At 43.5% G+C, this 27,982-nt stretch overlaps 1 protein-coding gene and 1 pseudogene across 1 annotated transcript in view; both read left to right on the plus strand.

The window, feature by feature from the left end:
• Positions 1-2,680: 2,680 nt before the first annotated feature.
• The window catches only part of LOC132691086 (uncharacterized), a 78,099-nt gene continuing 52,797 nt past the window's right edge, over positions 2,681-27,982 (plus strand). Inside the window, exons 1-2 of the mRNA XM_060652370.3 lie at positions 2,681-3,155; positions 13,995-14,087. The gene's annotated coding sequence lies outside the window, so the exon portion shown is untranslated. The remainder of the gene's footprint in view (positions 3,156-13,994; positions 14,088-27,982) is intronic.
• On the plus strand, positions 26,437-27,961 carry LOC132691239 (eukaryotic translation initiation factor 4E-like; annotated as a pseudogene).

Genomic DNA, 27,982 nt, shown 5'->3' on the forward strand with positions numbered 1-27,982 from the left:
GTGAAATGGTCTTGTCTATTTTATGGTTGTATTAAACATTTTTTTTAATGTTTTTTAAAATTTATTTTTGAGAGAGAGAGAGAGAGAGAGAACAAGCAGGGGAGGGGCAGAGAAAGAGGGGGACACAGAATTCAAAGCAGGCTCCAGGCTGTGAGCACAGAGCCCCACATGGGGCTCAAACTCACAAGTTGTGACATCATGGCCTGCGCCAAAGTCGGACGCTTAACGACCTGAGCCACCCAGGTGCCCCTATTTCTGGTGTTGCCTGTTGGGGTCTGCAATTGAGTAAGAGGGCTGGCTAGCTGAACTCCAATAATTATTTATCCTGCCTGAGTACCATTTGATTAGCGTCTCAATATTTCTTCCGCCCTCAGCGCCTGATAACAAACATGCTAATCTTCACACTTATGATTTTAACTTTTTATGGGTTCCACATATACATACAGAATTGTTTTTTTCCTGTGTGTGGCTTATTTAATTTAGCAAAGTGTCCTCTGGATACATCCTGTTGCTGCAAATGGAAATATTTCTTTCACTTTTGAGGCTGAACACACACACACACATACACACACACACAACTTCAGAAGTATATTCAGTATATATATATATATATATATATATATATATATATATATATGCACACAAAATACTGTTTTTATTCATTGGAGGAGAGAATATGTGATGTCAAAATGAATCATTTTGTGGGGTGCCTGGGTGGCTCAGTCTGTTGAGCATCTGACTCTTGGTTTCGGCTCAGGTCATGATCTCACAGTTTGTGAGTTCAAGCCCCACATCAGGTTCTGTGCTGACAGTGCAGAGCCTGCTTGGAATTCTCTCTCTTTACCCCTCTGCCGCTCACTCTTTCTCTCTCTCTCAAGATAAATAAATAAACTTAAAAAAATAAAGGAATTAAAAAAATCACTTTGCATGTGGATTTTTTTGAGCTGAAGGCAATTAGGACCCAGCAGGCTCAGGTAATGTGATTTTGCCTCTAAGTTAACTGCTAGGAAGAAATTAGATAGGGGACCTCAACCAGGAAGAGAGCTAATACCAGAGATAATTTTTTTATCAGCAAGATTGGCCTGCCTGGTGTGGAAAACCTTTGCCAACATTTGCTCTTTCCTTTTTACTGTGAATTTATTAACCCCTTTTTGAAATTCTAAATCCCTACCCCCCCCCCCCCCTTCTTAGGTCAGAATGGCCAATAGGTATCATTTGCTTGTCCTTGAGCCTCCTATCTTTGGAATTTGTGTAATAAAGAAATTAAATTTGTTTTTCTCCTGTGATTAATCTTTCTTTCTTTTTTTCTTTTTCTTTTTTTTTTGAGTAGGCTCCACACTCAGCATGGAGCCCAACATGGGGCTTGAACTCATGACCCTGAGGTCAAGACCTGAGCTGAGATCAAGAGTTAGAGGCTTAACTGACTGAGCCACTCAGGCGCCCTTAATCTGTCTTATGTCAGTTTAATTATTAGACCAGCCAAAGAATCTAGAAGGAAGAGAAAAGTTTTCCTCTTCTACACATTCATCCCAATCAGCAGGACAACTGTAGCGAGACCATTTCATATTTTACAGTGGGAAACCACTATTTTCTAGAATGGCTAGCATAAAGAAAAAAAAAATGACAACACCAAATTTCAGTGAAAACGTTGAGGAATTAGAGTTCTCATATACTGCTAACGGGAGTGGATGAGCTACATTCAACTCTGGAAAGCTGCTTGGCAGTTACTTATGAAAATAAACATTTCCCTACTGAAGGGGAGCATTTGGTCACCCGCACACATGCGCCTCTTCCGTTAAGAATTATTTTAGGCTGCTTATTTTAAAGAAACAGCAGACAAAGGAAAAAGTCTGAAATCCGAAGTTCTGGTTTCCTTTTGTAAGAGGCATTTGCATTTATAAAGGAAAGCTCTATTTGTAAGGATGCCTCCCTCTGTAGCCCAGAGAGGGGAGAATGTGCAAATCCCCAGAAACTGCTCAATGGAGAAAGCATGGATTGAAATCTGGACAACAACAACCGTAGGCTTGATCCTCGTGCTCTGCCTGGTCACCTCCCCAAATGCTTCCCAGTAGGATCACGCGTGGGGTTCCCCAAAGCATTACTGCTGCTGCCCACCCCCTCAGATTCCGTCGCTCGGTCACTTGGTGTGGGTGGAAACAAGTGTTGTGTTAATGAAGCACTCTCCACGACTCTAAGTGAGGCCAGAGTTAAGCACGAGAGCTTCCCATCATTTTATGGGAGTTGAGTGCAGGCTTTGGCTCAAGAAGAGGTAACAGGGTCTCCTCTCCATGAGTCGGGGAGGTCCCTACCGCACGCGTTCCTGCGCTGCAGAACTTGGGGGCCTCTGTAGGAAACGAGGCCCCTTGAAAGTCGCCGGGTGGACCCTGGGGCCTCTCTCCAGCCCATCCCAAATAGATTGCTGAAGGGTCCCAAGAGAGAATGCAGGGACACATACAGCACAGCAAATGAGTGACACAAACAGGACAGCTTACTGAAACAAAGTACACTCTCAAGATGTGAGAGTAAGAGATCCCCGGGAGGGGGGGGGGCAGGGGGGAGAGAGCTGGGGGCCCTGGGCTTTGGGTTTCCAAGGGTGATTGACAGTTGTTAACTAGGGGGTGGGCTATTTATTACTTGGGGTGGGAATTTCTTGCAAGCAGGGTTTCCGCGCCTTTTCTTCCTTATTTGGTCAGGCGTTTCCTGTCATGGCACCCGCCATCTTGGGCCTGTCTGGTTCGAGCTGGCTTCTCGTGGAGAGCGGCCCGCGTGGGCATCCGCCTCCCCTGCCAGGGGGCCACGCTCCCCTCCCCTCCCCTCCCCTGCAAGGAGCCCGTCGGAACAGACTCAGGGCCTACTGTGGCACCCAGAGGAGGAGAAAGGCAGGGGGTGCTCTCCCAGTAGGAGCTCAGGGAGTTTCTGAAACAGTTCAGGACACAAAGGACCAGGAAGTGGGGCCTCTTCTGCATTTCGGCGTCCTGCCTGCAGGCGAGCGGTTTGCTGCCGCCGCCGAGACGCCCTTCCGGTGCCTCTGAAGGCATTTTCTCCCGGCGCAGCTGCGACTCCTCCGCCAGTGCCTTCGGAGAAAGAGATCTAGAGGACGAGGAGAGGAAAAAAAAAACGCAAAAAACAAACAAGAAGGAATGGCTGGGTCCCAGGTAAGCCGTGCGGCCCACGTCAGAAGCCGTGTCATCTCTTTGTGCCGAAATTCCGTGCAAGGAGAAGTCGCCAAGGTCGGGGGCGCCTGGGTGGCCCAGTCGGTGGAGCTTTCTGGATTCTGGATTCCGGCTCAGGCCCCGGCCCCGGGGGGAGGGGGGGGGGTCGTGGGTTGGAGCCCCCTCCCCCCGCGTCCGGCCGCGGCTGAGCGTGGAGCCTGCTTGAGACTCTCTCGCTCTCCCCCTCCGCCCCTTCCTCGCGCGCGCGCACGCGTGGACGCGCTCGCTCGCTCTCAATTAAAAAAAAAATTTTTGCAAATGTTGATTACGCTAGTTCTCCCGTTCCTGCCTTGTGAGCGTTTTCACCTATTTTTAGGAAGCCTTTTTAAAAGGATACTGACATTTTTGCGCTTTAGAAAACCCTCCTCGGTTCCAGCGCCCTCTTTCCCGTCCCTCCAGCCTGGCTTCCAGCAGGACGTGAAAAATTGTCACTCGGAACTCCTGTCTTGCGTGTATCGAAAATGTCCCCTCTGACCGATCCACAGGGAATCCCAAAGTTTTCTGTTGCGGAGGGGGCCGAGTCCTGGGAGATCGGACAAGGGGAACATTTCACCGTTAGGTCCCATCTGGATGCTTTAACGGCTCTGGGTAGACCAGGATTAAGAAAATGCGGTTAAATAAGCAGAATGGATAAGTGTCCCGGAATAACTCGGAAAGTTCTGGAAAAGAGACAGCCTTCCCTGTTTAGAATGTGAAAGAAAGAAAGATGCTCTATTTAAAATACACGATTACGTTACAGGCCGTGGGAGCTCCGGTGGCTTGTAATTTGTATAAATCCCACTGTTTTCTAGTAATTGGATTCATATTCTGATTTACTTTTTGGGGGAACGAGAACACAGCGGTGATCATGTGTCCTTCCGTGTGCCTTAGGCACTGGTACCGGTTTGCTTCATTACGGCTGATGTTAATTAACTTCTTTTCCTTGGCTCATTGCTCTCTGACCGGGTCCTCCTCTACAGCATCGATATTTTCCATTTTATCGTTCGTAAGGAGGTTCGGTGGAGTTCCTGAAAGGTGCAGAAGCCTTTACGTTTAAACTGCAAACTCTTTTCTTCTTGTAGTTTCTGTTGGAAAATGAAGGCTCTCACTTTTGTGTACTCTGGAGACACTGACTTCTGGCACCCTGTTTCTAAATAATTCAGGCCATTGTCCTGCAAGTTTCCGTTTTATTACATTTTACTCTGCACTCATGTCTCAGACACGCTCTCCTTGTATTTTCAGAAAAATAAAAGGATCACATAAATTGACATAAACTTCTAAAACCTAACATAGCATAAATGATTATTGAAAAAATTTTTAATGAAATTCTAGACTCAAAAGCATTAGCTGTTTTTTTTCCCAAATTTTTATTCAAATTCTAGGAAGTTTTTATATATATACGTGTGTGTGTGTGTGTGTGTATATATATATATATATATATAGATAGATGTGATATAGCTGTTTTCTTTATAGCGTTCTGTGTGTTTTCATAGTGTGATTAAAAGACATCATCCACACATGGGTTTATAAGTTTTATGCCATTGGAAATGTTTCTTAAGTTACCAGGACAGTTTTGTACTGTCACTTTTAATGTGTATATAATTACTTTTTACATGTATGGATCCTGTCTTGTTTCCATCACTCTTCTCAGGTTTGACACCTTCATGAACATTGCTTTGGAGTCCTCTCTGTATTGACCTGTGTGTCATTTTAGATCAACTCTAGGGCAGATAACCTGGATTAAAGCCTAATCCCTTCCATGTACTGGATGGTTGACAAAATATTCTCATAAAAAAGGAAGAATAATACGTCCTGTTAGATTATTAATACTTATTTGTGCATTAATTTATGAAAAAATCGTTAGAATGTCATCTAGTAACTGATATTGTTGGGCCATTTTTGCTATTCTAGTAGAACCTGCAATTGCGTTTAAATGCCTTCAGTTCCCAGTCCTCCAATACTTCTTGGAGTTCTACCTCTTTGTTATTAAAAAATGTATCCCTTACCCCACAGGCTACTGCCTGGAAAGAAATGGAGATCCCACCCCAGAACTCAACAGAATCTGCATTCAGGAAGATGTCCGTTCATTATTGTGAAATTCACATTCACATTAGAATTTGCTAAGTACATCTGTAACCCACTAAAACTTTCCATCTAAGACAGAGACACAACGTATACTCTATGATAGAAATACAGTACTCAAAAAGGTGTATGTCTGTGTTGATGCCTTCATTTCAGAATTTATCTTGGGTAAACACAGTATATATAGTGGTTTTGTGGATCAGACGCCATCCTCTTAACTCAGAGTTCGAGAATACATCAGAGCATATTGCTGGCTTAATTATCTTATGGATAAAGCAGGGAACACACGTAAGCCAGAACTAGTTGTCCTTAATATAATCAAAGTAACATGAGTTCACACCAGGTAAGAGTCACAGAGTGACTTTTAACAAAGTTAAAGGCGGACTTTACCTTTACACCAGGTAAAGTTGTGACACAAAGGGAACTTTATTTGCAGCACATAAGGAGATCCTTGGGAATAACTTCTGAAGCCTTGATTTCCCAAGCAAGGCTGAGTGGGTTCCTTTTATTTAGAGTTAGGATGGATGTTCAGAAAGGGGAGCCTTGTCATATTAGGTAGAGGCAGACATAAGGCCATGCACATTCCATACGGAAACAGGTCTGTACTTTGTATGTTATATCAATGGGGCTTGTGCTCCTTGGGTGGAGATTTAGTATTACAATGAGGTAAAGATAATTGTCAGTCACCCTAAAGTCTGTCTGCAGGTGTGATTTGGAGGTTAAGCTCACGCTGGTGTCGGTGGCCAGGGCACTGGAGCTCTTTGTCAAGGCACTCATTGCTTGAGGTTCGGAAGTTTCCATTTCCATGATGTGAGGCTATGCCCATCAGGTCTCTTGCCCAAATTGAAAGATAAGCAGGAAAGAAGAGCTGAATGAAAATGTGGGAAAAGGTTTCGTTGGGGATGTGCAGGTGGGCAGTAGGGTCTAGCTGGTGACAAATCCCTCCTCTAGTTTCATTCTGCCCCTCGTTCTCGAGGGGCACCAGCAGAAGGTCCATCCTGGAGCTACTTCCTGCTGGGCATGGGCATGTCATAAGGATTGGCTGAGGAGCAGAATTTCCCCTCAGCTAGATTTTTTTTTTCCTTTTTTTTTTTTTTTAATTTTTTTTTTAACCTTTATTTATTTTTGAGACAGAGAGAGACAGAGCATGAACGGGGGAGGGTCAGAGAGAGGGAGACACAGAATCTGAAACAGGCTCCAGGCTCTGAGCTGGCAGCACAGAGCCCAATGTGGGGCTCAAACTCACGGACTGCGAGATCACAACCTGAGCTGAAGTTGGACGCTTAACCGACTGAGCCACCCAGGCGACCCTCCCCTCAGCTAGATTTAAAAAAAAAATTTTTTTTTAATGTTTATTCAGTGTTGAGAGATGGAGAGAGACAGCATGAGTGGAGGAGGGGCAGACAGAGGGGAGAACAGATGCCAAAGCAGGCTCCAGGCTCTGAGCTGTCAGCACAGAGCTGACGCAGGGCGTGAACTCACAGACCGCGAGATCATGACCTGAGCCCAAGTTGGACGCGTAACCGACTGAGCCACCCAGGCGCCCTCCCTCAGCTAGTTTTAGATCTGCTTGTGGGTCCCCAAGCTCATGTAACCTCGTGTTACTACCGTTTGTAATTTTATGGTCTCTGAGCTTGGACACAAATTGTACCAAATTCGATGCAAGTATGCAAGGTCCAAACAGCAAGATGAGCAGTATTTTTTGTTAGTTTCCTTTTGCTATGTGATCTTACTGCTGTTTACTAGGGAAGTTATCCCCCAGGGATGGTCCACTGTGTTGATAGCTTTTGGCATCTCTAGGATAATAGTGACAAGAACTCACATTAAGAGAGTGTTCATTGTGACATCAGACCAGAGGAAGAGGGGGCTAGAACGTTATTGTGCTATGTATTAACAATAAGCTGTGGTATTTATTACCCCTCATGGAGAGAGTGATTTAATCTGTTAAACGGGCCTGGCAGCAACCAGTAAGGCTGAAGAAATCAACAGAACTAATACCATACAGATAGTGATTATGTTTTTCTTTTCTTTCTCTCTCTGTCTCTTTTTTTTAATGTTTATTTATTTTTGAGAAAGACAGAGTGCAAGTGGGAGGGTCAGAGAGAGAGGGAGACACAGAATCTGAAGCAGGGTCCAGGCTCTGAGCTGTCAGCACAGAGCCCGACGCGGGGCTGGAACTCACGGGCCGCGAGATCATGACCTGAGCCGAAGGCGGTCGCCCAACTGACTGAGGCACCCAGGTGCGCCTCTCTCTCTGTCTTTTAATGTTTATTTTTGTGAAACAGAGTGTGAGCGGGGGAGGGGCAGAGAGAGGGGGAGACAGAATCTGAAGCAGGCTCCAGGCTCTGAGCTGTCCGCACAGAGCCTCACGCGGGGCTCGAACCCACAAACCGCAAGATCATGACCTGAGCCGAAGTTGGACGCTTAACCGGCTGAGCCACCCAGGCACCCCTTTCGTTGTTTTTAAACAAAATTTTAAGTGTATTTCTTTATTTTGAGAGAGACAGAGCACAAGTTGGGGAGGAACAGAGAGAGAGGGAGAGAATCCCAAGTAGGCTTCGCACTGTAAGCACAGATCCCGATGCAGGGCTTGAACCCATGAACTGCGAGACCATAACATGAGCTGAAACCAAGAGTCAGATGCTCAACAGACTGAGCCACCCAGGCACCCTGAGATTATTATGTTTTAAATTTGAGGACCTTTATCCATTGAGGTTCTCCTTATTTTGAGAGTGTGTCCAGAACAGAAGTTTCAGGTCAGTGAGTTGCTCACAGGAATATTGTCATCTGGTGCTCTGGCTCCCTGGGCCTCTGTGTAGATACTTTTTTTTTACTCTAATCTGGTGGATTCGAGAAGGTAGGATGCCTTCTAATTTGAAGGAAGAGCATGTGGTTAGTAGTACTGGGTGGGGTGATGGCCAAGAGTATAGTCAGGGTAAATATGGGGTGACCCACTTTTCCAAGTTTTTTTTTAAAGTTTATTTTTGAGACAGGGAGAGGGAGAGGGTGAACAGGGAAGGGACAGAGAGAGGAGGAGGGAGAGAATCCCATGCAGAGCTCGGAGCTCGAACTCACGAAGTATGAGATCATGATCCAAGCCAAGATCAAGAGCCTGACGCTTAACTGACTGAGCCACCCAGGCATCCCTGTTTTTCCATATTTTGAGGTACATCAGTCTCCAGTTTCATTTGAGTGAAGCTTAGTTTCAGTGGGTAGTGGGAGGAAACCTCTCCATCACCTGCTGGGGATTAATTATTTGCTAAATGGCCTGACTTCTGGCTCTGGAGGGGGGGAGGCAGGTGGAGCATTTTGGAAAGTTCTCCCATACGTCATTTCAAATGGGCTGAGCTTTTAGTTTCTTTACTTTATTATTTTTAAGTTTAAAAATTTTTTTAAATGCTTATTATTTTTTTTTTAATTTTTTTTTAACGTTTATTTATTTTTGAGACAGAGAGAGGCAGAGCATGAATGGGGGAGGGTCAGAGAGAGGGAGACACAGAATCCGAAACAGGCTCCAGGCTCCGAGCTGTCAGCACAGAGCCCGACGCGGGGCTTGAACTCACGGACCGTGAGATCATGACCTGAGCCGAAGTTGGCCGCTCAACCGACTGAGCCACCCGGGTGCCCCTAAATGCTTATTTTTGAGAGAGACAGACAGAGAGGATGAGCTGGGGCGGGGGGGGGGAGACAGGATCTGAAAAGGGCTGTGCACTGACCCCAGAGAAAATGGGCAGAGCTTTCAGTTTGCCTGTTGGGGCTGCTCTGATTCTGGTGACAGCTATTGGAACTAACGTTAACCTGTTTTCCTGTGTTTCCTAATACGACTTTGCCAGAGTCTTTTTAGGGTTCTGTTAGCCCATTCTGTCTTCCCAGAAGACTGAGAGGTCTCCAGGCAGAGTGTAACCTCCACTTGATATTTAAGGGCTTGGCTACCTTAGAAATGATTTTTGATATAAATCAAAAAGGTCGTTCTGGATTGACCTTGGCAACCCAAATCAGGGAATTTTCCCCCTTATTAACGCCCTTTCTGGGGCTCCTGGGTGGCTCAGTTGGTTAAGCGTCGGACTCTTGATTTTGGCTCAGGTCATGATATCGTGGTTCGTGAGTTCAAACCCCACCTCTGGCTCTGTGTTGACAGCTCAGAGCCTGGAGCCCGCTTTGGATTCTGTCTCCCTCTCTCTCTGCCCCTCCCCTGCTCGTGCTCTGTCTCTCTCTCTCTCTCTCTCTCTGTCTCTCTCTCTCAAAAATAAACAAACATTAAAAAAACTTAAATTATTGAGGTCCTTTCTGCCTCACAGAGAAAGGCCTCAATCCATCCAGTGAATGTATCCACAAACACCCAAAGGTATCTGAACCCTCTGGGAGCAATTTGCCTTACACTAAGGTCCCTTCACCAACCCTCCCCAGACATTGCCCTTGGATTTGAGTTTCTCTAACTAAAGGGTGTACCTACCAAAGGTCTGGTTTATCATTGTTTGCCTACAGTAGGCACATTGATTTGTTATTTCTCGGTGACTTCCTTCATCGTTGGGGTGCTCATAATCTTTAGTAACCATAGGTATAAGGCTTCCTTACCGTGGTGGGTTGAGGCAGGTACACTCTTCAGGGAGTGAGTCTACAGCAGTCTTAGGTACCCGGATTTTCCAGTGGTTATTCATCATCCATCCTCTGGCTGGTGGGGACCATCGATAACCCAGCTTTACAGCCTCCTTTATCTCATTGTGGAAGCAGGACGGAGTGAGCTTACATAGTGGTAGAGAGGGAGTTACTGGAAAATGCAGAATCTCCCCAGACTTGGGTGTCCTTTTGGTGCTGCATCTGCAAAATTATTTTCCTCTGTTCCCTCTGAATTTCCTTTTTGAGGACTCGACGATGAACCACCGCCACTCGTTTAGGTGTGTGTATGGCTTCTAGCAGTCTGAGAATTTCCTTGCCATATTTAATTTCTCCATGCTTGGTAGTTAACAGTCTTCCCTCAACAAAAATGTAATCCTATTTGTCATTACCTTTCTTACCAAAAACGCATATTACTTTCCTTCCATACAGACTTGCTTTCCTTACCATTTTTAGCAGTCTCAATTACACATACCAGAATTACAAGTTGTTTGTTTTTTTTTTAACGTTTATTTATTTTTGAGACAGAGAGAACGTGAACGGGGGAGGGTCAGAGAGAGAGGGAGACACAGAATCTGAAGCAGGCTCCAGGACCTGAGCTGTTAGCACAGAGCGGGGCTCGAACTCACAGACTGAGATCATGACCTGAGCCAAAGTCGGACGCCTAACTGACTGAGCCACCCAGGTGCCCCCAGAATTTTAACGTTTAGGGGCACCTGGATGGCTCAGTCAGTTGAGCGTCCGACTTTGGCTCAGGTCATGATCTCACGGTTTGTGAGTTCGAGCCCCACATTGAGCTCTGTACTACCCTCTCTCTGCCCCTCCTCCACTCACACTCAGTTTCTCTCAAAAATAAAGTAAAAACATTAAAAAAAAAAGAATTTTAACATTTAGAAACCTGAATTTCTAGTAAAAAATAAGTACTACCCAATTGTGAACTGTTGCACCAGAATTCTTTAGATTGGCAAATTTATGAACATATGTCATAATTTCTAGAATAGTTTTTTGATAGAACTATATATATATATGTAAATGTTTATTAATTTCTAAGAGAGAGAGAGAAAGAGAGAGAGAGGCAGAGCATGAACAAGGGAGGGGGGCAGAGAGAGAGGGAGACACAGAATCTGAAGCAGGCTCCAGGCTCCAAGCTGTCAGCACAGAGCCTGATGCAGGGCTCGAACCCATGATCCGTGAGATCATGACCTGAGCCGAAGTCGGATGTTTAACTGATTGAGCCACCCAGGCGCCCCAAGAACCTTTTAATAAAGCATAAAACGTGTACTTCCAGACCCAAATTTACGTCTAGTTTCTCTCTAATAAGACAAGAACAGATAAACCTAATGTTTAATAATCAGTGTTTCAGTATTCTGTCGTCTTAGGAAAAGACTTAGATATCCAGTGAGTTCAAACCAGTTTATCATTTACTTGAGCAAAACTTCGGAGTGTTAGATTATCAAAGATTTTGTAAGCTATTTAAACATTCACCTATCAGTCTTTTTACTTATTGAACTTATTTACTCTTTAACAATTACCCATGAAAACCATGGGACAGACCGAATTTTAAGTTCTGTTTGGTGACAAATTGTAACAGACACAACGTGAACATGACTAGTAAATTCAGGTAGAACAAAGGTTAATTATCTCTTATTTTCGATGTTGATAACTCCAAAAGATCTGCCTATTTTAATGAAACCAACAAGCTTAAACTTTAGTTTACAAAAAATGATCCCAGATATGTGAATGTGAAAAACGTTTGGCATATATATATATCATATATATGACATTCTAATACACACACACACACACACACACACACACATACATATATATAAATAAGCGTTTGTCTCTTGAACCGGTTAAATAGAGCTCTTACTTGTTCCAAGTGCCGGCTTCCAGTGACCCAGGGAGTTGCTGTCTCCTTTGTCTGGGGATAGAAGGAAAGGAGGAAGTGCTCAGGGTGGAGATTTAAGCTGGGAACAAGAAGCCGACCAAACAACCAGGTGGGATGGAGATTTCAGTCTCAGACCTTAGCCCCGTCTCTGCTGGGTCACTCCCATTTTGCAAGGTTGGACCATCCCAAGCCTGTAAATGGCTGGGTCCTGTGATCTTCCGGGGATGTCTAGACTCAACTTGAATGAGTATTCAATTTTCCCCGAGTATTCTGAGCGTTATGCCGTCTTGCCCAGACTTTGTGGGACAGCTTTCCCCATTTACCTCTTAAAGCTGTGCCACAGACCTGGTATGGCTTATCCCAACAGAAATCCTTCTGAGTAATAGTACTCAGAATGCCCACTGGATTTCAGGGGGCCGTCAGAACACCAGGCTGGCAGTCATAGGTGTGAAGAGTGAGCGCCCCCTCTGTCCCCCAAGGAATCTGCCTCCTGCCACAGTAACTTCAACAGGTTTAGCCAGAGTGACCTTGTGCTGACCGCTGCTTCATCTGTTGGGAACCAGGGAAACAGAGACCAGAACCTGAGAAAGACACATGTGGATTGCCAGATTCGTAAGTGAACTAAAGTGAACTTGCTCCTTGGTGAGTCACAGACAGAAACGACACCAAGCAGAGTTGCCAACACAAGGGAAAGTTTATTTGTAGCAAATAAGGAGGTCACAGGGAATAACTTCTAAAGCCAAGACTCCGGAGCAAGAGTGAATGAGTTCCTTTTATTTAGGCTTAGGGTGAATATTTATTTTTCCCTTTTTTTAAAATTCAAATTTTACTTTATTATTACTATTTTTTTTTTAATTTTTTTTTTAACGTTTATTCATTTTTTGATAGAGACAGAGCGTGAGTGAGGGAGGGGCAGAGAAAGAGGGAGACACAGAATCCGTAGCAGACTCCAGGCTCTGAGCTGTCAGCACAGAGCCCGACGTGGGGCTTGAACTCACAGACTGTGAGATCATGACCTGAGCCGAAGTCGGATGCCCAACCGACTGAGCCACCCAGGCGCCCCTATTATTACTATTTTTTAAATTTTTATTTATTTTTGAAAGAGAGACAGAGCATGAGTGGGGGAGGGGCAGAGAGAGAGGGAGACACAGAATCTGAAGCAGACTCCAGACTCTGATCTGTCAGCACAGAGCCTGACGCGGGACTCAAACTGATAAACCGTGAGATCATGACCTGAGCTGAAGTTGGACGCTCAACTGACTGAGCCACCCAGGCGCCCCTATTTTATTATTATTTAAAACAAATTATTTATTCTTGGGGGGGGCGGGCAGAGAGAGAGAGGGGGAGAGAGAGAGAATCTCAAGCAGGCTTCGCACTGTCAGTGCAGAGCCTGATGCAGGGCTTGAACTCACCAACCGTGAGATTTATGACCTGAGCTGAAGTCAAGAGTCGGATGGTTAAGTGACTGAGTCATCCAGGCGCCCCTAAAATTTAAATTTTAGTTAACGTACAGTGCAGTATTGGTTCCAGGAGTAGGATTCAGTGATTCATCACTTCTATACAACACCCAGTACTCATCCCACCAAAGTGCCCTCCTCGGTACCCATCACCCATCTAGCCCACCCCCCACCCACCTCCCTCTGTCAACCCTCAGTTTGTTCTCTATTATTAAGAGTCTCTTGTGGCTTATTGTCCTCTCTTCTCTCCTCTCCCCTTCCCATATGTTCATCTGTTTTCTTTCTTAAATCATATGATATTTGGCTTTGTCTGATTTATTTTTCTTAGCGTAATACATTGTAGCTCCATTCGTGTCGTTACACATGGCAAGATGTCGTTCTTTTTGATGGCTAAGTAATATTCCTCTGTGTGTGTGTGTGTGTGTGTGTGTGTGTGTGTGTGTGTGTACACCCATGCACATGCACACACACACACGTCACATCTTCTTTATCCATTCATCACTTGATGGACATTTGGGCTTTTTCCATACTTTGGCTACTGCTGATAGTGCTGCTATAAACATTGGGGTTTGTGTGCCCTTTTGTATCTGTATTTTTGTATCCTTTTGATAAGTACCTAGTGCAATTGCTGGATGGTAGTATAGTTCTATTTTTAGATTTTCTAGAATTCTACAGTGTCCTCTCTTCTCTACTGAGCACAGTAGTGGATGGGAAGTTAGAATCTCCAGCAATACTCATAATCCTTTTTCTAATAAACAGATCTTGTGTCAAAGCCAGACCTGGTCATCTTTTTGGAGCAAGAGAAGGAGCTCAGGGATGTGAAGAGAGAGGAGAAGGTAGCCACACACTCAGGTAGGTGGGCATGAATGAAGCAGATGCCAGAGGAGAGGTTCAAATGTCAAGGAGCAAGGTAGACCTTACATTGTGGTTTAGGCAGCTCTCCTTGAATAGAAGTAAGTTTGAGAAGGGTAGGTGTATTTCTCTTGCTGTCACAGAGGGACGCGTCCTGTCCAACACTCATCGGGCTCTTACAACCTCTGAGGAGTCTCCTTTAGCTCTAGTGATGGTCCATCACATCCACAGCATGGACAAAAGCCTCCTCGTGGATGGTGAGGGCCTCCATGATCTAAGTGCTTTTCCATTGCTTTTGGAGGCCTGCGGAAATCCGTGCATATTTCTGAGGGTCTCTATGTTAAGTCATTTGTAAGTTCTGTTTTGCCTCCCGTCAGAAGTGTATGAGGATGCGGGGGCATATGGGTATTTGGTGCAGAAATCCCAGAAACAGTGGAGACAGATTTCACCTGTTTTCTGCTTTTTGATTTCCAGTCTTAGGGAGGCTTTAAACATAACTGTACAAAACTGAGACTGAGGAATTTCTCCAGATAACAAAGCACCTCCCTAAAATGAGAAAATCTAATGCTTTATTTCACTTCACAGTTTCCTTATTCTTTCTGGACTGACAGTAGAAATTGCAACTCAGTGTGTTCCAATTTCTCAATTGTTAAATAATTCAGTGTTTCTATTTGTATCCTAGAGTTCTTACATAGGGTAATGCCATACAGGAGCTGGAACATTTAGAACTTAGAGCACATAAAGTGTGCCTGGGTGTCTCAGTCCGTGAAGTGTCTGACCCTTGATCTTGGCTCAAGTTGTGATCTTAAGGTTCCTGGGATCGAGCCCTGTGTTGGGCCCTGTGCTGACGGTGTGGAGCCTGCTTGGGATTCTGTCTCTCCCTTTCTGCCTCTCTCTCTCTCTCAAAAATAAATAAATAAGCTTAAAAAAAAGAAATGAGTTGCATAATTAGTAAAAGTCTCATATTAAAAAAAATGTTTTGTTCACACATGTAATTTATTTCAAGAAAAATTAATCCTCAGGTTTTTCTTCTTTCCTGAGAGTGTGTCTGAATTTAATCCCCCAAATTTATTTATTTATAGTTTTTTTAAGTTAATTTTGAGAGGGTGTGCACGCACAAGTCGGGGAGGGGCAGAGAGAGAGGGAGAGAGACAATCCCAAGCACTGTCTACACTGTTAGCACAGAGCTTGACGCGGGGCTCAAACTCCCAAACCGTGAGCTCATGACCTGAGCCAAAATCAAGAGCCAGACGCTTCACCGACTGAGCCACCCAGGAGCCCCTCATCTCAGTATATTTTAAGACAGTGTGGGTTCCACTCAGCTATTCATCAGCTGTATGTCCTTTGCCAATAAAATTATGTATTTGTATAAATATCACCCATTTATACTTTGCCTGTGACTCATCTTGTTTCTTTCTTTCCATGGTTGGTGGTCAGTGAATGTTTTATGTCTAAATGGGTTGTCATAGTAATGGAATTAATTTCATCAAATACGGTTTCAGGACTAGAACCCAGTGATTCTTTACTTACATATGACACCCAGTGCTCATCCCAACAAGTGTCCTCCTTAATGCCCAACACTGGTTTAACCTGTCCCCCCACCCACCTCCCCTCCAGCAACCCTCAGTTTGTTCTCTAAATTTAAGAGTCTCTTGTGGTTTGTCTCCCTCTCCGTTTTTATCTTATTTTTCCTTCCCTTATGTTCATCTGTTTTGTTTTTTAAATTCCACATATGAGTGAAATCGTATGATATTTATCTTTCCCTGACTGACTTATTTTGCTTAGCACAATACACTCTACTTCTGTCCACTAAGTGTCGACTCTTGAGCTCAGTTCAGGTCTTGATCTCAGGGTCCTGAGTTCAAGCCCCGCCTTGGGTGTCGTGCTGGGCCTGAATTTCCTTAAAAAAAAAAAAAAGAAATTCTGTAGCGGAAATGAAAACAACTTGTGCGACCTTATTACAACACTACAGGTTTCCATCATTGTGCAGATATTTGTATTTAGCAGAGACCTTTATATTCTCATGTAATTTTAGTTCCTGTATAGAATGCTTTCATTTCAGCTAGAAGGACTCCCTTTAATGTTTCTTGTAGGGCAGAGGTGTTTACTTGGGAAAGCCTCCATTGGTTCCAGGCTCTGAGCTGTCAGTACAGAGCTGGATGCGGGGCTTGAACTCATGAACCATGAGATCATGACCTTAGCTGAAGTCGGACGCCCAAGTCGGACGACTGAGCCACCCAGGTGCCCCATTGCTTCATTTTTGAAAAACAGTTTTGCCAGATACAGTATTCTTGGTTGGTATTTTTTGATCTTTCTGCCCTTGAATACGTTATCCCATGCACTTCTTTTTATAAGGTCTGCTGAGAAAGCTGCTACTAATCTGATAGGAGCTCTCTTGTACTAGATGAGCTGTTTTTGTCAAGCTGTTTCAGAATTCTCTTCTTTTTGCTAGGTTAATAATAATGTGTCACTGTGCTCCTGTCCTGACATTATCCTACTTAGAATTCACTGGGCTCCTTGAGTTTGTCTCTTTCTTCCCAGGAAGGTGGGAAGTACAAGGCGTTCTTCAGTAGAGCTCTCTGCTCCCTTTCCCTGCCCTCTCCTTCTGGGGTCCCTTCAGTGTGCATATCGGTCCACTTGTGGGTGTCCCATGAGTCCCTTAGACCCTTCTTCCACGTTTTTCTTTGCTCCTCTTCATAGATAATTTATTAAAAAAATATTTTTTTTCTTCATAGATCATTTAAAACAAGATGTTTCGAAGATGTCTGCTTCTGCTTGGCCAAGTCTGTGTTGATTCTTTAGTGTGTTTTTTTAAATGTTTATTTTTGAGAGAGAAAGTGAGAGAACAAGCAGGGGAGGGGAAGAGAGAGAGGGGAACAGAGGATCTGAAGTGGGCTCCATGCTGTCAGAGGAGAGCTCAATGTGGAGCTCGAACTTGTGAACTATGAGATCATGACCTGAGCCAACCCCGGATGCTTAACCGTCTGAGCCACCCAGGCGCCCCGCGTTTATTTATTTTTGAGAGAGAGAGAGAGACAGACGGAGTGTGAGTGGGGGAGGGGCAGAGAGAGAGGGAGACACAGAATCCGAAGCAGGCTCCAGGCTCTGAGCTGTCAGCACAGAGCCCAACACGGGGCTCGAACTCATGAACTGTGGGATCATGACCTGAGCTGAAGTCGGATGCTTAACCGACTGAGCCACCCAGGCGCCCCTGAACTTAATATGTTTTAATGAATATAACACTGAATGGGTTTTGATGTGTTAACACTGATGTGTAATAAATGATGGGTTATCCCTACGTTGACCTTAGCCCGCCCCACCTTCATCAAGGCTGCAGGTAACCAGACAGTAACACAAAGTACACTTGAGCCTTGAACGGCGTGGGTTTAAACTGTGGGTACCCTTACAGTCGGATTTTTTTTTTACAGTACAGTACTGTAAATGTATTTTCTCTTCCTTCTGGTTTTCATTTTCTTTTCCTGAGCTTCCTTTATAGTAAGAATACCATATATAACATACATGCTATCTTTGATTGTATATGTTTTCAGCAAGGTTTCTGGTCAAAAGCAGGCCATTAGAAGTTAAGTGTTGGGGAGTCAAAGTTATACATGGTCAGGTGCATAGGGGCTGGGGACCTCAACCCCCTCATGGTTCAAGGGTCACCTGTACTTGTTAATGCAGTGGGGTGGCATCACCAGTAATCCCTTTTCCCAAGGGCCTTAAACCTCAAATTACTTGAGATTATTTTCCCCAAGTTTAGTATTGTACCTTTTCTTCCTTTTTGTAAGTACTGGGACATTGTGATGGTTAGGATATAGGCGGTATAGTTTTTTTTTTAATGTTTTTATTTAGTTTTTGAGAGAGAGAGAGAGAGAGAGAGAGCAGGGGAGGAGCAGAGAGAGAGGGAGACACAGAATCCAAAGCAGGCTCCGGCTCTGAGCTGTAAGCACAGAGCTCAACGCGGGGCTTGAACTCATGATCTGTGAGATCATGACCTGAGCCGAAGTCAGATGCTTAACTGACTGAACCACTCAGATGCCCCTGGAATGAGTATATTTTTTAAAAAGAATAAAATGCAAATCGTAGGTAAACAGCTCAATGGAATTTTGCAACCTGAGTAAATCTCTAAAAACCACTGAGATCAAGAAAGAGAATATTGTTTGTCCTGTAAAATTTTTCTTTAGCTCCTCAGTATAATTTCCCCCAAAGCTAGGCTCTCTTTTTACATGTAAGGTGGTAGATTGCTGTCCTCATTTTTGTACTTTATATAAATGTAATCAGGCAACAGGCACTCTTTTCTGTTTGTTTTTTTTCTTTCCATATGTTGTTTGTGAATTTATCTGTCCTGTACGTTATTGTGTATCATTCATTAGAATGAATGGGTCCAATTCCATTGTGTGAATATCAAACAATTAATTGCATCATTTTACTCTTTTTTTAATTAAAAAAATTTTTTTGATGTTTGTTTATTTTTGAGAGACAGGAAGTGAGTGAGAGGCAGAGAGAGGGGAGACACAGAATCTGAAGCAGGCTCTAGGCTTTGAGCTGTCAGCACAGAGCCCGACGCGGGGCTCAAACTCACGAACAGTGAGATCATGACCTGAGCTGAAGTCAGATGCTTAACTGACTGAACCACCCAGGCGCCCTGCATCATTTTACTCTAAATGGACACGTGGATGGATTTTGGTGTAGGACTGTCATGAATAGTACCGGTCTATAAAACCTAGAACTTGTCTTTTAGTGGAACATGCATTATAGGTTGGGAGGGAGTTAGTGGCAACTGCACAGTCTCCCCTTTTAACACAATTTTCCTTTAGAAAAACATCAGAGATCAACATGGTTTCCTTCTAGCTGGAGTTTAAGCTCGGCTCTGGACCTTAGGTAGAAGTTTACTTCATACCTCATGAACCAGTCTTCATCTTCAGAATAGGTTAGTTCATTTGAACAGTTGTCTCACTTCAGGGGGTGGTCCTGCAACAGACTCTTAAAGTTAAGCCTATATTGTGCAAGCAACCAGGTAATAACTTATTAAGAGGCATTTCTATGGGAACCAAAGAAAAACACAGCTTAATGCTTGGAGCAAATTATTATTATTATTCTTTTTTTTAAATTTTTTTTTTAACGTTTATCTCTGAGACAGAGAGAGAGACAGCATGAGCAGGGGAGGGGCAGAGAGAGAGGGAGACACAGAATCTGAAATAGGCTCTAGGCTCTGAGCTGTCTGCACAGAGCCCAACGCGGGGCTCGAACTCATGGACTGCAAGATCATGACCTGAGCTGAAGTCAGATGCTTAACCAACTGAGCCACCCAGGTGCCCCAATGCTTGGAGCAAATTATAAACCCAGTGTCTGAGTCCTGAGTGCTGTCAGTGAGGATTTCTACATGTCGGGCCTGAAGCATCCTCCAGTGGGGTAGGAGCGGACAATGGGAATCTGATCGATGTTTCTGGCTTGTTCTTCACATGTCTCTGGTGGTTCTTCTGAGTGGCCCACACAGCAGTAGGCAAGAAGATTGTGTGAACCCGGGCTGTTGTGGGAATTTCCCTGAGGTCTACCTCAGCTGTCTAGCTTCAGTTTGCAGGGCTTCAGGAAAAAGGGCAATTTTAGTTCTCAGTGATTGCAAGCCAAGAGAATGAGAGAAAATTAGAAACCTTACTTTGGACAGTCATAGCCAGATTTTTTGAGGAAGCAAGTAGAATTCAGGATCCAGCCCAATTTATAGCCAAACAAAAACATTAAGAGACAGTTAATCAGAGCTAGAATCTGACACCCCCAAATATGTGTTACTAAAACAATTTTTTTCTCCAAAATCACCCTCATTTCCATCAAAGATCTTCAAATGCAGACTAATAATGCATTTATTAAAGAATTCCAAGTTTAACAAATTTGGCATAATTTACATAACACAGAAAGAATAGTGCTTGGCCATATATAGTTTTGTTTTTTGTTGTTTGTTTTGTTTTGTTTTATGTCTGCTTTGCTGGAACTTCCCCCCCTCCCCCCCAAGATTTTATTTTTAAGTAATCTCTACACCCACTGTGGGGCTTGAATTTACAACCCTGAGATCAAGAGTCATGCTCCACCAACTGAGCCAGCCAAGTGCCCTTGCTGAAACTTTCTATAAGAAATTTCAGACTGAAATTTCATAGTATCTCGAGACCAGAAGACAGGCCAAATATTTGCCATTACATTTGCTTGCAATATCTGTGATTTAGGTGAATTCCTCTTTTCTTGATGTCTCCCAAGTATCCTGAGGTTCCTGCACCTGTCAGGATGCGACATTCTTTTTTTTTTTTTTTTTTTTTTAACGTTTATTAATTTTTGAGAGACGGAGAGCATGATTGGGGGAGGGGCAGAGCAAGGGAGACAGAATCTCAAGCAGTCTCTGTGCTGTCAGCACAGAGCCTAATGAGGGGCTTGAACTCACGAACTGTGAGATCATGACCTGAGCTGAAATTAAGAGTTGGATCTTAACCTATGGAGTCACCCAGGCGCCCCAAATGTTATTACATTTTAACAAGTTGCTAAATTCCCTAAAGCTATCTTTGTAATCCATGACCTTTCTTTCCCTCTTCTTTCCTGCTTTGTTATTTTCCATAATTTTATCTTCTGCTTCTCTGCCTCATCCATCCTCGTTTTTATGGCCTTCATTTGGGTTTGCATATTGGTTATAGCGTCTTTATTTCAGCCTGACTAGATTTTAGTTCTTTTATCTCTGTAGAAAGAGATTCTTCAGTATCTCCAGCTAGTATCCTTATAAGTTGTTTTAAATTCTAGTTTGTACATCTTCTATTTGTATTGATTAAATGGAGTGAATTACATCCATCTCATCATTTTGTTCAGGAAAGAAAAGAATGAAAAACAAAAAACAAAACCCCAAGAAGTAGATCCTGGGTGTGTTTTGGTCTGCTTATTAAAATAGAGTCTCAGCATGCCTGGGTGGCTCAGTCGGTTAAGCATCCAAATCTTGATTTTGGCTCAGGTCACGATCTCACAGTTCGCGAGTTTGAGTCCCGCATCGGGCTCAATGCTGACAGTGTAGAGCCTGGTTGGGATTCTCTCGTCCCTCTCTCTGTCTCTCTGCCCCTCCCCTGCTTGCTCTCTCTGTCTCTCTCTCACAATAAATAAATGAACTTAAAAAATTATGTAAAAAATAACATAATACGTTTCTCTGGTATCTTTTAAGTGCTTATTCATAACATGTTCCATGAGAGCATTTTATGATTGATTTAATTAATTTTGTTCACACTATTACAGCCGTGTTATACATGCTAGTGGTTCAAGATAGTTGGTTTTCATGGGTGCACAGTCACAGTGTAAAATTATAGTCCTGTAGAAAGATCTTTTTTTTTTTATTACTATTTTTTTTAATGTTTTATTTATTTTTGAGACAGGGAGAGACAGAGCATGAATAGGGGAGGGTCAGAGAGAGGGAGACACAGAATCCGAAACAGGCTCCAGGCTCTGAGCTGTCAGCACAGAGCCCGACACAGGGCTCGAACTCACGGACTGTGAGATCATGACCTGAGCCGAAGTCCGCCGCTTAACCGACTGAGCCACCCAGGCGCCCCAAGAAAGATCTTTTTTTTTTTTTTTTTTTTTTTTAAATTTTTTTTTTCAACGTTTTTTATTTATTTTTGGGACAGAGAGAGACAGAGCATGAACGGGGGAGGGGCAGAGAGAAAGGGAGACACAGAATCGGAAACAGGCTCCAGGCTCCGAGCCATCAGCCCAGAGCCTGACGCGGGGCTCGAACTCACGGACCGCGAGATCGTGACCTGGCTGAAGTCGGACGCTTAACCGACTGCGCCACCCAGGCGCCCCAAGAAAGATCTTTTTTAATAAAACATCCCTTTTTATGTGTAACTTCTTGGGTTAAATTTTCTGTTATTCTGGTTATCCAGTTCCATAATAATGTGCTTCCTTTTTCATAGTACTTTCCACAATATTATTTAGTTGCGTTTTGCTTTTTACCTATATGTTATGTTTTGGAGGACAATTTCAACTCATTACATTTTAAGATATTGTAGGGTTTAACTCAACTATGAATCAGCCATATTTCCTTTGCCAATAAAATTATGTTATGTATTTGCATAATTACCCACGATACTTTGTGACTCCTCTTGTCTGTTTTCTTGGTTAGTGGTCAGTCTATGTTTTATCATGGCTAGATGAGTTATTCTAATCATAGGATGAATTTCATCATCTCTTTTTTGATGAATTATATTCTCTTTGTGAAAGAAACACTTTTATGAGTTGAGGGTTATTTTAGAAAATATTATATCTCTGTATCAAGTTTAGGTATTACATTTTATCCTTAATTGTGGTCCTAGACAGAGAGCATAAAATCTGCCATGTTAAGCATTAAGAAAATTTTTTTTATTTTTGTTTTTATTTTTTTTAAGTTTGTTTATTTTTGAGAGAAAAAGAGTGTGTGTGCGCGTGGCAGAGAGAAAGAAAAAGAATCCAAAGCAGGCTCTGTGCTGTCGGCCCCTGTGTACACAGGGCTCAAACTCACAAACCATGATATCATGACCTGAGCGAAAACAAGAGTCTGACGCTCAACCGACTGAGCCCCTCAGGTGCCCCACCACGTTAACCGTTTTTAACAGTAGAGTCAAGTGTATTCACATTGTTGTAAAACTGATTTCTGGAATGACTTCATTTTCAACCCCCAAACTCAGTACCTATGTTAAACAGCCGCTTCTCCACATCCCTCTGCCTGAGCCCCTGGCTGTCACTGTTTTTTCCCCCCACAGCCCCCCCCCCCCCCAATGTAGAGGTTGACTACATTAGATTACTCTTGTAAATGGAATCCTGTAATATCTGAGAGTTTTTTTTAATCAACTTATTTTATTAAAAAGAAAATTTTTTTTTAACGTTTATTTATTTTTGAGACAGAGAGAGACAGAGCATGAACGGGGGAGGGTCAGAGAGAGGGAGACACAGAATCCGAAACAGGCTCCAGGCTCCGAGCTGTCAGCACAGAGCCCGACGTGGGGCTCGAACTCATGGACTGTGAGATCATGACCTGAGCCGAAGTCGGACGTCCAACCGACCGACCCACGCAGGTGCCCCTCAACTTATTTTAATTAACATAATGCCCTCAGGTTTTACCTATGTTGTGTGCTGTGATAACATCTTATTCTTTGTCAAGGCTGAATCATATTCCAGTTCACATATATGCTACATTCCCTTTATTTAGCCATACAAAGACATTTCTCTTGCTTCCCCTGTTACTTGGCTTTTGTGAATAGTGCTGTAATAAACTCGGTTTTGGAGATACCTATAGATCCTTTGATTTCTTCTTGTATCTTTAGAAGTGGGGTGGCTGTGTTCTGTGTTGATGTTGTTTGTTTTCCATAGTGGTTGCACCGTTTGTAGCTCTTCCAGCAGTGTAGAATGGTTCTGGTTCTTGTCCCAGCCAACATTTGTTGATTTTGTTGTTTGATGGTGGCATCTTAATAAGCGTGAAGTGGTTTTTACTGTGGTTTGATTTGTGTTTCTCTAATACTTAGTGATTTAGAGTGTCTTTCAAATGCTTGTCTATTTGTGATCTTGGTTTATGTGTACTGAATCCATTGTCCGTGTTTTAATTATACCGTATTTTTCATGTTGCAAGCCTTCTGTCTACATTCTGCAAGTTAACGCCTTATCCGCTAGATTCTTTGAAAAATTTCCTTCCATTGCACAGGTCATCTTTTTGTTCCATAGATTATGTCCTTAGACTTTTTCTGAATTCTGTACATTTTAGTGTATTATGTTTTATTTCATTTGTCTCCAGATATTTTCTGATTGTCTTTTTGATTTTTTTTTTTGACCCACTGGTTATTCAGGAGTTTCTTAAACTTCTTCTTCTTCTTTTTTTAAAGTGTATTTATTTATTTTGAGAGACAGCATAAGCCCAAGCAGGGGAGGGGCAGAGAGAGAAACGGAGAGAGAGAATCCCAAGCAGAGCCCAACGTGGGGCTCAAACTCCTGAACTGTGAGATCATGACCTGAGCCAAAATCAAGAGTCTGACGCTTAACCAACTTGGCTCAGTTGGTTGGGGCCCAGGTGCCCCAAGAGCGTCACAAACCATTTAAAATTGATATTGTCAATTGCCTTCAAAATCTCCTACTTAGGACCACCCCTGCACATACTGTATGTCAGCAACATCCCACATTCTACCTTTTATGTTGTATACTCTGTAACCTAGATTTATGATTTTTATGCTTTGGTTGAGAACAATTTTATTTATTTATTTTATTTTTTTTAATGTTTATTTATTTTTGAGACAGAGAGAGACAGAGCACGAACGGGGGAGGGGCAGAGAGAGAGGGAGACACAGAATCGGAAGCAGGCTCCAGGCTCTGAGCCATCAGCCCAGAGCCTGATGCGGGGCTCGAACTCACGGACCGCGAGATCGTGACCTGAGCTGAAGTCGGACGCTCAACCGACTGAGCCACCCAGGCGCCCCGAGAACAATTTTAGTAGCAGAAATAACATTGATTAGTGCTACCTCATTACAGTATTCAGGTTTGTGTATTTGTGGCAATATTTACATTTACCGGAGAACTCCGTATTTCCATGTGGTTGTAGTGTTTAGAATCCTTTTACTTCAAGTGGAAGAACTCTCTTTAACATTTCTTGTAGGGCAGATCTAGTGGTCAACTTCCAGGGTTTGTACCCGAGAAAGCCTTCTTTTCTCCATAGTAGAACAACAATTTTGCCAGGTAGGGCATTCTTGGTTGACATTTTTTATCTTTCTGCACTTGAATATATTATCCCACGCACCTCTTCCTATTAGGTCTTCTGAGAGCCCTGCTAATGATCTGATAGGAGCTCTCTCGTACATGATGAATTACATTTGTCATGCTGTTTAAAAATTCTCTATTCACCTGTGTTTTTTGATAGGTTAATTAATTATGATGTGCCACTGTGTTCCTGTCTTGACATTTATCCTACTTTGAATTTGCTGAGTTACTTGAATTTGTCTTTCTTCCCATAAATGTGGGAAGTGGAAGGCATTAACTCTTCATGTAAGTTTTCTTCTCCATTTCTCTCTTTTCGTGGAGAACCCCTTAATATATAAATTGCTCCCTATCTTAGTGTCCCACAAGTCCCTTAGGCTCTGTCCTTTTCCATATTTTCTTCCGTCAATGGAGAATTTAAAACAAGGGGCCTTTAAGGTGTCTGATTCTTTCTTTTCCTTGGTGAATATTGCTTGTGAACCTGTAGCATATTTTTATTTTTTTAATGTTTATTTATTTTTGAGGAGAGAGCATGAGCATGAGCAGGGCGGGGGCAGAGAGAAAGAGACAGACAGAGGAGAGGGAGGGAGACACAGAATCCGAAGCAGTCTCCAGGCTTCCAAGCTGTCAACACAGAGCCCAACACGGGGCTTGAACTCACGAACTGTGAGATCATGGCCTGAGATGAAGTTGGACACTCAACCGACTGAGTCACCCAGGCGCCCCTATTTTTGGTCTTTTGGTTGGAACACATTTTCTCTTTCTTTGTATACCTTGTGATCTTTCGCTGAGATTTGGGAATTCAAAAAAACCTCCAGTCCCAGGCTTCATGTACTTGCTTTGTACCGCAGAACAAAAATAACAGTCAACTACGCTAATAATCCTGGGGCCTGTCAGACCTAATCTGGGGATGTGTAATGTCTGTGTTTTTGTAATATCCCAGTTAAAAAAGGCTTTGTTGTTTCTTGTTTAGAGCCCATGATACATTACTGTCCCTGGTGTTTGTCTGCAGCTGTAGTCTCTCCAGTGTTTCAATAAGTACTCAGCTTTTATTCTGAGCAACCACCATGACCATCTGTCTCCCCTCAGTGGAATCCTACAGTATCTGACTTTTTGTGAGTCATTTATTGCACTTAAAATAATGTTTTCAAGGTTTATCTAAGTTGTATCATGTGACAAAATCTATTTCTTTTCCAAAGGTGAAAAGTATTCATGGTATGCATATGCTACATTAAACAAATATTTATCTTTGAGAAGGGAGAGAGAGGGGCAGAGAGAGGAGAGGGTCTGAAGCAGGCTCTGCACCGTCAGCAGAGAGCTGCTGGGGGGTTTGAACTCACAAGCCATGAGATCATGACCTGAGCCAAAGTCAGACGTTTAACTGACTGAGCCACTCAGGCCTCCTCCACCATTTATTTTTTTTTTTATTTTTAAAAATTTTTAATGTTTATTTATTTAAAAAAATTTTTTTTTTTTTTTTAACGTTTTATTTATTTTTGAGACAGGGAGAGACAGAGCATGAACAGGGGAGGGTCAGCGAGAGGGAGACACAGAATCTGAAACAGGCTCCAGGCTCCGAGCTGTCAGCACAGAGCCCGACGCGGGGCTTTAACTCACTGACCGTGAGATCATGACCTGAGCCGAAGTTGGCCGCTTAACTGACTGAGCCACCCAGGTGCCCCTGTTTATTTATTTTTGAGAGAGAGAGAGAGAGAGAGAGAGAGAGAGATGGAACATGAGCAGGGAGGGGCAGAGAGAGGGAGACATTGAATCTGAAGCATGCTCCAGGCTCTGAGCGGTCAGCACAGACCCCGATGTAGGGCTTGAACTCACGAACCCTGAGACCATGACCTGAGCTGAAGTCGGAAGCTGAACCGACTGAGCCACCCAGGGGTCCCGCTCCTCCGCTATTTTTAAAAAATGTTATTTATTTCTTTTGAGAGAGACAGAGTGAGAGGGCGAGGGGCAGAGAGAGAATCCCAAGCAGGCTCCACATTGTCCGTGCAGAGCCCGATGTGGGGCTTGAACTCCGAACCTGAGATCATGACCTGAGTCGAAATTACGAGTCAGACACTTGATGTGACTTGTGTCAGATCAGACAAGATGGCAACTGTGGAACCGGAAACCACCCCTACTCCTAATCCCCACCCCCCTTCAGAAGAAGAGAAAACAGAATCTAATCCGGTTGCTAAGCCAGAACACTGTATTAAACTTCCTTTACAGAACAGATGGGCACTCTGGTTTTTTAAAAATGATAAAAGAGGGGCGTCTGGGTGGCTCAGTCGGTTAAGCGTCCGACTTCAGCTCAGGTCACGATCTCACCGTCTGTGAGTTCGAGCCCCACGTCGGGCTCTGTGCTGACAGCTCAGAGCCTGGAGCCTGCTTCTGATTCTGTGTCTCCCTCTCTCTCTGCCCCTCCCCCGTTCATGCTCTGTCTCTCTCTGTCTCAAAAATAAATAAACGTTAAAAAAAAATAAAAAAAAAAATAAAAATGATAAAAGCAAAACTTGTCAAGCAAACCTTCAGCTGATCTCTAAGTTTGATACCGTTGAAGACTTTCGGGCTCTGTACAACCACATCCAGTTGTCTAGTAATTTAATGCCTGGCTGTGACTACTCACTTTTTAAGGATGGTATTGAGCCTGTGTGGGAAGATGAGAAAAAGAAACGAGGAGGACGATGGTTAATTACATCGAACAGCAGAGACGAAGTGATCTGGATGGCCTTTGGCTAGAGACACTGCCGTGCCTTATTGGGGAATCTTTTGATGACTCTAGCGATGATGTATGTGGAGCTGTTGTTAACGTTAGAGCTAAAGGTGACAAGGGAGCAATATGGACTACGGAAGGTGAAAACAGAGAGGCTGTTACACATATAGGGAGGGCATACAAGGAAAGGTGAGGACTTCCTCCAAAGATAGTGATCGGTTATCAGTCCCATGCAGACACAGCTACTAAGAGCCTGGCTCCACCGCTAAAAACAGGTTTGTTGTTTGAGAAGACACCTTCTGAGTATTCTCATAGGAGACTGCGTCAAGCAGTCGAGATTTGGGAGCTGAACCAAAGCCTCTTCCAAAGCAGAGTGGACTGCATTTAAATTTGATTTCCATCTAAATGTTGCTAAGATATAAGAGAAGTCTCACTCGCCTTTGTCTTGTACTTC

This window comes from Panthera onca, chromosome E2 (genome assembly GCF_046562875.1).
Source record: "Panthera onca isolate mPanOnc1 chromosome E2, mPanOnc1 haplotype 2, whole genome shotgun sequence".
NCBI classification, from domain to species: Eukaryota; Metazoa; Chordata; class Mammalia; order Carnivora; family Felidae; genus Panthera; species Panthera onca.